This window comes from Macrotis lagotis, chromosome 2 (assembly GCF_037893015.1).
Source record: "Macrotis lagotis isolate mMagLag1 chromosome 2, bilby.v1.9.chrom.fasta, whole genome shotgun sequence".
Taxonomy (NCBI): Eukaryota; Metazoa; Chordata; class Mammalia; order Peramelemorphia; family Peramelidae; genus Macrotis; species Macrotis lagotis.
The window spans coordinates 274,470,871-274,482,247 of record NC_133659.1 but is presented as its reverse complement, the minus strand read 5'-3'; the positions used below and the strand labels follow the sequence as shown (position 1 = coordinate 274,482,247).

At 37.6% G+C, this 11,377-nt stretch overlaps 1 pseudogene; it reads right to left on the bottom strand.

Moving 5' to 3' along the window:
- Nucleotides 1–1,983: 1,983 nt before the first annotated feature.
- On the bottom strand, nt 1,984–2,512 carry LOC141511699 (ubiquitin-conjugating enzyme E2 D3 pseudogene; annotated as a pseudogene).
- Nucleotides 2,513–11,377: the final 8,865 nt, after the last annotated feature.

The following is an 11,377-nucleotide window of genomic DNA, read 5'->3' as shown; positions in this document are numbered from 1 at the left end:
TTTTAATAAATTTAACATTTTATTTTATTTTATCAAGTTTTCATGAAAAAATTCTCTCTCTCTTATCTAGTGCTTTTTTTCTTAATTCCCCTCTCTCTCAGTTAACTTCAATATCTAGATAAGCAAGCCATGATCAAACAAGCTGTCTGATCTCTCGCACAGCCATTGCCTCCTTCTTTTTCAGGCAATTTTTGCCATGCCTGTTCCTGTGCCTGTAAACTATGCCCAATTTGATTATTTACTCCTGCCCATGGACTAGTCCTAGAGAGCATTTCAAATGTTATTCTTAACCCTGCTGCTTCATTTTTTTTTTAGCTTGACCAGTACAATTCTCAAAAAATTTAGTTTTCTAAATTAAGTAATCTCCTGGTGTAGTTTTTGCTAACATGGTCCAATCTTCTGGGGCTAATATTTGTCTACCTAGTATTTCTATTATATTCGAAACATATGGAGACTGGTTTTACCATACGTGCTTGTTGCTCATTTTAATTCTCTAAATGTTCTAATATCCAATTTATTGTATTCTCTCAAAACAATCCCTGGCATCTTTGAATCAGGTCTCTCTCAAGTACAAGAAAAGAAAACAATGACTCTTTTATATCCCATGGAATCTTCTCTCCCTTATCTATTGCTTTTTGAGCAGCTAAATGAACAATATTCATATGCCCCTTATCTTTGGTAACATTTTCTTCTTTAGACCATAAAGGAGGAGAAGGTGGGTTATTAGAGTTAGGAGGAGGTAGAGCTGGCTGGGGAACCACCACCTCCAGAAGCCCGGGAGCAGCAGCGGCTGCAGCAGCTTTTGGGGCTGGGGCCCGGCACCCCAGAGACTCTCAGGTACAATTTCCTAAAGTGAAAGCCAAGAAAAGGATTCTTCTGGGATGGTAGGGCCCCATGCCCTTGGCCTCCACACCCCTTCTTCCACCCCAATGCAGGCACAGGTCTGGAGGTGGTGCTGGAGGTAAAAGCCACCACTCTTTTTTTACTCTTATCTTCCTGCTGAATAGTTTGAACATCTACATCAACTTTTAATATACTCTGAGCGAAAGGAACCTTTCCAGGTGGAGTCAGGCAGATTTTTAAGATATTCCACAATGAAAAGACTCCTATAGAGAATGTCTCCTGACCTTCCTTTTTAAAATGTTCACTCCTCTGTTTCTCCAATTTCCTATTTTTTCAATACTTAATACTCCTTCTTCTGGAAACCGAGGACAACATTTTATTTTTGGTTTATGCAACTTTATTGAAGAAAAATAAATCAATTACTAGCAGAGCTATTAGTTGATCACTCATCCATTGACAACTTGCATCATTTAATTCAGTGCTATATTAAACAGTGTATTGGAAGATAGATTAACTAATAGCTCCAAGCCTCCTAACAAAATTTAAATGAAAATTACAAAAAAGTTCAAGACCCTATTTTGGAATACAAGGGGTGTTTGACTTCCAATTTCCATTCTCTGTAGAACAAGAACAGGTCATTCCTTTATTGACATGCATAAAATACATCACGTTTTCTGTTCTGCTGATACTATAAATTCAGTACCAATTCTCCAACCATATCAGTTATGAGCATAAAGTATATCATGACACCTCAAATCTCTAACAATGGAAGGCTTAAACAAGATGGATGCTACTACAGTAATGCTGCTTCCTTTGATATGACAATTGAGCATCCATCTCCCTCCCCCTCAGATGGTATCTTCAAGCATCTGTTAGAGTAGTGAGGAATAGTTTTAGTCTCATAACCAAGTTAGAGTGAAGACATTGGCCACATAATACACATGCTCCTTTTTTTTTTTTAATTCTGAATCTTGGTCAATTGTTCTCTTGTAACTACTTTACAGTTTCTAAAAGCAGTTATTGTCCAAAGCTGGAAGAACTTAAGTCTTCTCAGATGAGCGTGTGCATGAATGGAGGGAGGTAAACAAAAAATAAAATTAAAAAAGGTGAGGTCTGATAGGGGAGCAGCCAGATAAGAAAATAAAAAAAGGAACAGTAATTTAAAGTTTATTCCAACTATAATGCAGGTTATTCTGACTTTAAGGTAGCATCACATGGCATACTTCTGAGTCCATTCTCGAGATATTCTGTTGTACTTGTCTTTGTCTGTTTTATAGATCCATGCAATCTCTGGCACTAAGGGGTCATCTGGGTTTGGATCACATAGCAGTGAACAAAGGATAAAAGAACTTTAGAAATAGTTAAAGCAGGAGACCACTGTGATCTTAGAATATCGAGACAAATGCTGCCATTACTGTTAATGTTTGGATGATAAATTCTTGTTGTAAATGCAACCTTAGGTGGTTTGAAGGGATAGTCTGTAGGGAAATGAATTGTCAAAAAGAATACACCGCCTTGATATGGGCTGTCATTAGGTCCCATAATTGTGGCTTGCCAATGAAACATATCATCCCCAACTGGACCTGCAGAACACTGTGCTGGAGGGTGACGGGCCAAATCGCTAAGTTCCTTATTGATCCGTTTCAGCACCATGGTGCGTGCTTCTTCTCGCCCGAAGCAGAGCTCTTGGTGGGCAGCGGGTCTGGCCAACAGGGAGGGGTGGGGGGAGGGCATCGCTCTTCTCTTACCCACTCCACCCAAACACAGGTGCAGAGGGGCCAGGGCCTCCCTCGAGCTGAGGCCTTGGCCTCCTCCCCTGCAGCCACAAGATGTCTGCTCTCCAAGGACAACATTTTTGTACACATTCAATAAATTCTTCTAATTGTTTTGTTGTTATTAATGCTGAACCCAAAGAGTGAGATAGAGACCAAAATTTGATGTTTGGAGATCTTTATTTCCCAGGGACTGCCTAGGGATGAATAGTCCCCCAAATCAGACAGTACCAGAGTGTTCAAGGATAAGGTTTTAATAGTGTTTTGAGAGGGGGTACTGAGAGCAAGCAGGATACAGAAGCAAAGACAGCAGTTAGATATATTTTCTTGTCATATCACTACAAACATATGTAAACATAGGGTTCTATATAGATAGGGGTGGGAAAGGGTCAGGGTCTTTGTGCAATGTTTGAACATATTTTCTGAGATGGAGGGAGTCATGTATTCACAGGCTTCCCACAGGTTTGAGGGAGTGGAACTTACTATCTTATGGTTCCAGCTGCATCTGGGGAAGGGGAGGCAGTCCTGGGAGGAAGCTGGAATTTTACAGATACAGCAAGATAATTAGGCTAATAAAGGTGCTTTGTGAATCTTAGACTAAATCATGGTATATCTGTGATCCCCCAGGGTCAAGTACTTGGGTCCTGTCAGACTACTTTCAGACCCAAAGGCACCCAGCCAAAGTTATATTTCTGAGGAATTTCTCGGGCCCCGGGAGGTTGTCAAGGACTCCTTCCATACGGGGATTACACAAATATTGAAATTGCAAATTTATGGAATATCTGTGACCCCCAGGGTCAAGCATTTGGGTCCTGTCTGGTTATTTTTCAGATCCAAAGCCAAATTTGTATTTCTAAGGAGTTTCTCAGGGCCCAGAAAGATGTCAGGGACCCCTTTCTATGCAGGAATTTCACAAACATTGATATTGTACTTCATTAACAAGCCTCTTTCTTTAACCATCTGCTTTAGCACTTTCAAATAATGTTCTCTATTCTTAGTCTGTCCCTGTCCCATTTTAATGCTGTTTTAGAGCTGATGAAAAAATTATTTACCTTGATTGCCTGCTGTCCCTTTAGGAGCACTCTTTTGACCCACAGGTGTCCAGACTTTTATCTTTCCTTTCAAGATTGCTTTCCCTCCAGGTCCAGCTGTCCATCCAGCTGTCCATCCAGCTGTCCTGCTGTCTGTCTGTCTGTCCATCAGTCCCTGGTCAGGCACCAACTATCGCCCGCAATAGCTCTGGCATGTGTCTGGACATGAATTTCCAAGTCAGGTCGGGTAGACAAACATATCCAAACACAAAAGGTTGGGAAGTGAAAATTTAGACTTTTTATAGCAAAAACTTATCTCAGTAATGACCGGTTAAAGGAGTCCCAGTTTTATAATTTCCTGGGTAAATTTACAATGTTTGTTCTTAGAAATATGCATACTTCTCTATCAAAGAAACCTTTTACAACTACCCCAGAGCCACAGATTATCCTAGGTCAGGGTTCACAGGTGAGCCAACAGATCCATACAATGAACAATAATCCATGCATATCTTTGATGAAGAAGATCACCAAGGGTATGTGAATATCATTCCCTGGGGCTAACTTTCTACAGTGTGGAATCATTGATTTCAGCAAATAGAGATGTTTTCAATTCCGTGGATAAATTCTCTTAGCTTGGTAATGAACTTTCTAGGGAGGTACACATTGGTTGTATGATGAAGTTGGCACATGCATTTCCAGAGCTAGCTCAGTGTTCCTGAAGGAAAATGTGGAAGAGATATTAGACTGACTGCCAAACTGAAGGTCTGCAGTCATTGTGCTGAGCTCATTGTCATGTGCCTCTGAAACCTGGACAATCCACCAGCACCATGTCAGGAAACTGAATCACTTCCATTTAAATTGTTTTAGGAAGATTCTGAAAATCACCTGGTAGGAGAAGATACCAGACACTGAGGTCCTTTCTCAAGCTAAACTTCCAGGCATTCAAATATTACTACTGAGAACTCAATGGCCTGCCCACATTGGACTGGGTATATTGTTTGAATGCCAAATGTACACTTGCCAAAAGGACTATTTGATGAAGAATTCACACAGGGCAAGCATTCACATGGGGATCAGAAAAACTCTGAAGGTTTCCCTTAAAAACTTTGGAATGGATTGTGCAATATGATAGACATGATGCGCCTTTATTAGAAAGGGTGCTGTGTTCTGTAAATATGGCAGAACTGAGGCAGCTCAAAGGAAACATGAAATGCATAAGTTTGGAGAACCCGCACAAGATGTTCACATGGACTAGAGCATTCTGACTAGTTAGACACAATATAACTTGTTTCTAATATAGTGTTTTGGTTTTCTTTGATAATGAAGGATAAAAACCAACTGATCTACCTCATCTGAGGAAATTAAGTCAAGTGCCTCACAGATTTTAAATACTTATAATACACATATACACACAAGATAAACTATTTAATATGTTTATTAGCAATTGAAGTCATTGGTTTAAGGGGTGGCTAGGTGGCACAGTGGATAGAGAACAGGCCCTGGAGTCAGGAGTACCTGAGTTCAAATCCAGCCTCAAACATTCAATAATTAGCTAGTTGTGTGGCCTTCGGCAAGCCACTTAACCCCATTGCCTTGCAAAAACCTAAAAAAAAAATAAGACATTGGTTTCTACCCTTTCTCCCCTCTTCCTTTTTACTTCAAACCTAAAGTGGCATAAATATCCCCAAAACAGGGTGGACAAATGCTAAGCCTCCAGCAGTTAGACTCCTAAGACTTTCTGACTATCCCTTCTTCATTCACTTCCTCTTCCTCCTCCAATACAGATTTACCCCATTTAGTATCATTAATTGACTTGATGAAAACAACATTTTTGGTAGACCAATGTTGCAAGAAACGCTTTTTCCCAAAGGAACAAGGTTATAAATGGGTGATCAGTCAATCTACATCCTAGACTTTATTGTAAGAGTGATTTGGTTGGAATGTATTAAGTACTTTATTACAGGAGAATATTCATTGAGTCATATGTTTATCGGGGCATATTTTCCTTCCCTCTCTCCCAATCTTCATCCAAATTCAAACTGCTGAATTTAGCAGAAATTTCACACCATTAGTAGAAATAATGGTGTGGAAGAAGGGGATATGGGGCGGGGGGAAATTAGTATTTTCTAGAAGGCAGGGGATAATTCAATATAATCATAGAAACTTTGAGATTACTTAATCTGACACACTTTTTACTCATGAGGAAACAGGGTCAGAGTCCTGACTCTAAATTCAGGTTTTTTTTTTACCTGAAAAGCATCACAAGATGCTCTTCCTTAGGCTGATAGCTAACTTTTCATTCTTCCTTCTCTTTCTCCTTGGTGTAGGGTATCTGGAGAAACCAGGGTGAGAGAAAGGGGGTAGTTTTGTGACATTTCTTAAATTGGGTAACCTTTGGGAGGGGGAGTTATCTTGTGACTTCTCCAAAATCAAGTGACTTACAAGCAACTCCTCCTCCTTTTCCTCCTTTTCCTCCTCCTCCTCTTCCACTTCCTCATACTTATTTTTCCTCTGTATACCTAAGTCAGCTCCTTCCTCCCTCCAACAGGTATTGTGGGAATTAAAAGGAACCCTACTGATGAACGAACCAAGTTCAGTAGCAGTCACATTTACTTTTATAGATTCTGTGGATGCTACTTTCTCCGGTGAATGTAAAGGGAAGAGTTCATAGCTGGGAGATCCAGGCTCTAGCTCTGACACTTGTTGCCTGCACAATCTTGGTCAAGGTCTTTAAAATTTTCTGAGTCACAGAGTCCTCATCTATAAGGTGAAAATAATAACAATTCTCATATTGTTAAGTGCTTCAAGATTTATAGAAATCTGAACTGTAGCTACTACTACCCTGAGTGCCCAATGACGGCACTACTACCACTGGTTCAATATCTGTATGGGTGTTGAAAATGACCTGTGGTTGAGTTTTAAACTCCAATTACAGGAAGTTAAAGAATACCTGATTTACAGGGCTTTATACCCAGAAGGTGTTGAATTTATGTTGATTTTACTGTGACTTCACCTTCTGTTTCATCCCCCCCACTACTAAGCTCTATAACTTTGTTAATTGGAGGGCTTTTTTTTTGTGGTTTCTAAGTGTTATTATCTTGTCTTTCCGAAACTAGAGAATCAAGATTCAGACAGGGGAGAAAAAATCCTGGTCATTTATGTGCCCTTGGGCAAATTATTTCATCACTGATACGCCTCACTTTCCTCAGCTATAAAATGTGGGGGTTAGAAGAGATGATTCTAAACAATTTATTCAGGAAGGTATCCAGGCACAGAAACAAATCAGAACCTCTGTAGTTAAGGACCCCTGTCCGCATCCTCACCCTCTCAAACCTCTCCCCATCATACACACACAGATATTGAAACCTCTAGTTTCTCATTGGCAAAAGTTATCTGGAGACTCCCAAGATGAAAGAGAAAGGGGCTAGTTTTGTGCCATTCATTGAGTTGGATAACCTTTGGGAGGAGGATTAATCTTGTGATTTCTCCAAAATCAGGTGACTTACAAGAAACTTAGCTTCAGAAAATGGTAAAGTACAAAATGGAATCATTAATGCTATATTTTAAACGTAACAAATGGAAGCATTTATTAAACCTTAAATTTCCTTTTAATGGGCTATTTTTTATCATCAGCATCATCACTGACAAGTCAGTCAATAAATATTATTAAGTGCTTACTATATTTCAGACACAGGGTTAGGTACTAGATTACCCACATCTTTGCTTGAGAAAATTTTTCCTTGTTTTGCTCTTGTCTTTCTTTCAAGTATTTCACTACAAGTAATCACACAGAAACTCACATAGGATAAAAATAGCAAAAAGCACAACCTCACAAAGTTCAGAAAGATCCCTGGTCAATCTTCTCTAAGTCTCAGAATTGTGGATACTCTTTCTAAGGTCTGTAATAACTTAAAATATTATGATTTGTTTGATAAAACTATACTTAGCTCATCTCTTCTTTAAACTTTAACTTCAGTTGTAGAATTTCCAGGACTGTAGTAGTATCTCTTTTTTTGTCCTCCTTGGTACCCCTCCCACCCCAATGAATTCATCTCCTAGACTTCTAGTCTGTAAAAAAAATTCTTAGTCATTTCTTTTATACTAGGCACTGTGAGTCATGATTGTGAAAAGATTTCATCCTGGTTTCATAATTGAAAATAATTTTTGTCTTCTGGTCTCTAAAGATATCTGCTCCCACTGCCCCACCCAGGTTTCAATACTAGCAAATACTCTGGAATCCCATTCTACCTCTGTCTTTAGTTCACCCTCCCTTATTTCCTTCTCTCTCTCTCCCAACCCTCTCTTTCTTTCTTTGTATGTATATGAGTACATATGTGTGACTATAAATACACACAGGTGTTTTAATGAATTGGAGAGTGGGATAAGAACACTTCCCATGGAATCTACTTGGGGATGAGATTGCTAGAATAATTCTAAAGACAATATGTAAAGATGGGTCTGCACCCTGGCTCTTTCCACTCTAGCCACTGATTAAAGGTGTGAACCAGAGCAGAGGATCCTGGCTGGTTTCTTGGTACCTGACTCTGTGTGTGTGACTTGGACAGGGGAAGGGACGAGTGGAAGAAGGGGATATGGCAAGATTCAGCTGTGCCAAAGAGGATTGGTGACATGGTCAGGAAGGTTCTCCCATTCTATAAGAATGACTGTAAGAAATGAGAAAATATTTCTCCCTCCATATCACCAGTGGGCCAGGAGAGAGTTGACCCTTCTATATAGCAACAAAAGGGCCATTTTGAAAAAGAACTGATCCTTTTCCCTCTTTATATTCTATGGATCAATTAGATTAACTCCCTCATTTTCCCCAATAAATAATTTTTGCCTTTTTTTAAATGATAAAATTACTTTCTAATAGACCACTCCCACCCTGAATCCTTCCTATAGAAATGAAAGCTTCTCATGCCATTTACCATGATAATGTCAAAAATGGATACATAACTTCGATATAAAGAGAAATGTTACAAGAAAATTTGAAGAACATGGTAGATTTTACCTACTAGATTTATGGATAGGCAAATAATTTATGAATAAACAAGAGATGCTCAGATAAAGGTAGAGATTTTCATTTCAAATAAAGAACTTTGTCAAAGCAATAAGAATGAGTTATTCTCCAATTGATAATCAAAGGACATAGTTTCCTAATGAAGAAATTAAAACAATTTATGATCATGTGAAAAATGCTCTTATTGATTATTGAAATACAAATTCAAATTGAAATGCAAAATAGAAAACTTATTTTACACCTATTAGATTGACTGACTGAAGGGCAGAACAACAAATGCTGGAAGGGATGTGGATGATTTGGGACAATAATTCACTATTGGTGGAACTGTGAACTGAGCCAACTGTTTTGGGGAGCAATCTGGAATTAGGCCAAGGAATTATTAAACTGCTCAGGAATACCACTACTAGGTCTATTTCCAAATATGATTAGGGAAAAAGGAAAGGAACCTATATGTTCTAAAATATTTTTAGTAGCTCTCTTTGTAGTGACAAAGAACTAGAAATTGCAGGAATGCCTGTCAATTGGGTAGTGACTGAACAAATTGTGGTAATATGATTATAATGGAATTTTACTTTGCTATAAGAAATGATTGACTTGACAATTTTAGAAAAATGTAGATGGACTTACCTAAAATAATGAAGAGTGAAATGAGTAGAAACAAGAGAAAGTAAGATACAGCTACAAGGATATTGTTCTAAGAACAACTTTGAGAGACATTTTAACTATTATAATTACTCAAATGAAATGCAAAGGACCTTTGAAGGAAGACACTATTTGCATCCAGAGAAAAAACTGGATGCATAGAATAAATTAATATATGTGTACATCTTTGTGTCTAATAGTAACCATCTCTAGGGTGAAGTGGAGGAGTGCAGAAAATTTTTTTTCAAAAGTTAAATGATAACTTTATTATAAATTTAAAAAGAATAATAAGTTGTATATAATAACTTTGAAATTTCATATGCAAGCATCTTTTTTTTCTATTCTGCCATGTGATGGGAACACATTTTATTTCTTAACAATAAGGAATAATCTTTAAAAAAGAAATGAAAACTGGAGCAAAACACAATTGATGACAATGTGACTTTTTCCACCTCCACCTCCATCTCAGCCTCTATGCCTCAAAACTTTTTCTACCATCAGGAAGTGCATTTCTCCCCTTTCAATGAGCCCAAGATTCAAGCTTTCATTTTAAAAAAGGAGGAAATTGAGAATCTGAATAGTGAAGTGACTTACTATGATTATATAATTTCCTGGGGAAATAATAGAAGAGAGAATATTGGAAAAAATTTACTAATTTAGCAAACAGGCTAATATACTAAATAGACCTTATCCTTGAAATTAGGTAATCTTCAATATCCCTTCTAGTTTTAAATGTTGAGATCTTATAATCCTTTGCTTCCTCTTTTCAGAGATAACTAAGTGACAGAGTGGCTACAGCACTGAGCCTGGCATCAGGAAGTCCTGAGTTCAGATCTTGACCTCATAAATTTATTAGCTAAATGATCCTGGACAAGTCATTTAACTTCTATCTGCCTCTGTATTATTAACTGTGAAATGGAGTTAAATAAAAGCATTTATCTCCTAGGTTGTCCTGAGAATCAAATAGGATCTTTGTAAAGCACCTAGTATGGTTTGAGTGATTAAAAATGTTTAAACCTTCTCTCCTATATGGCTCTTTCTCTTTTTATTCGAAAAATACAAATGACTGGATTTATTTTTCCTCTAACTCCCAAGTTTCTCTTTTTAATTGTCATGAATAAACTGGCACCACCACTTTCTGAGATACATCTGGAACATCAACCCAGTGGTTGATATTTCTGAAAGACTGAACAGTCACTCAATTATAATGATAAATACTTGTCACATTGTGTGGTTACACTTAACTGAGAACAATTGAATATGAACCTAGACAAGTTATATGTGTCTATATTTACTTAACAAATACTTATTATGTTTATTATGTATCTGTTATGTATACTATACTTTACAACACAGTATAGTGAATAGCATATTAGACTTGCAGTCAAGAAGCCACATATTAAGAAGAGAATAAACTCAATGAATGTTCAAAGTCAATCTCTTAAACTTATTAGATGTAAAACCATGGGTGAGTCAATCCCCAGACTTTCTATGCCTCAGATAATTTCCTAAAACTGATGAGGATTTTAATTTGCCATTGTTTTAACTGAACTCTATGTGACTAGAGAGTATTTTAACCCAAATGTCACCTTGATCTCAGTAACTCTCTAGAAATTTTGAGCTTCCCTGGTCCTGGATCTCCCCAGAACATCTTGATCTTGTTTTGTGTGAAATCAAATTTTATTGAATGTCTACACTTAATGATATTAATCTCAATCTACTTTGTTTTTAAGTTATTCTTTTGATAAAATTTCTTAAGTGTATATGTATGATTTGTATGTGGGTGGTTGTGATCTGTTGTTTTTCAGTCATATTCAACTCTTCATGACCCCATTTGGGACTTTCTTCACTGAGATACTGGAATGATTTTCCATTTCCTTCTCCAGTTCATTTTAAAGATGAGAAAACTGAGGCAAACAGGGTTGAGTGACTTGCTCAGGGTTATACAGCTAGTAAGAATCTGAGGCCATTTTTGAACTCAGAAAGATTCTGCCTATTAAATGTATGTTGACAGATTGTCTCTGTTCTCTTTATCCTGTGAGACTGATGATAAACAAAGAATGAAC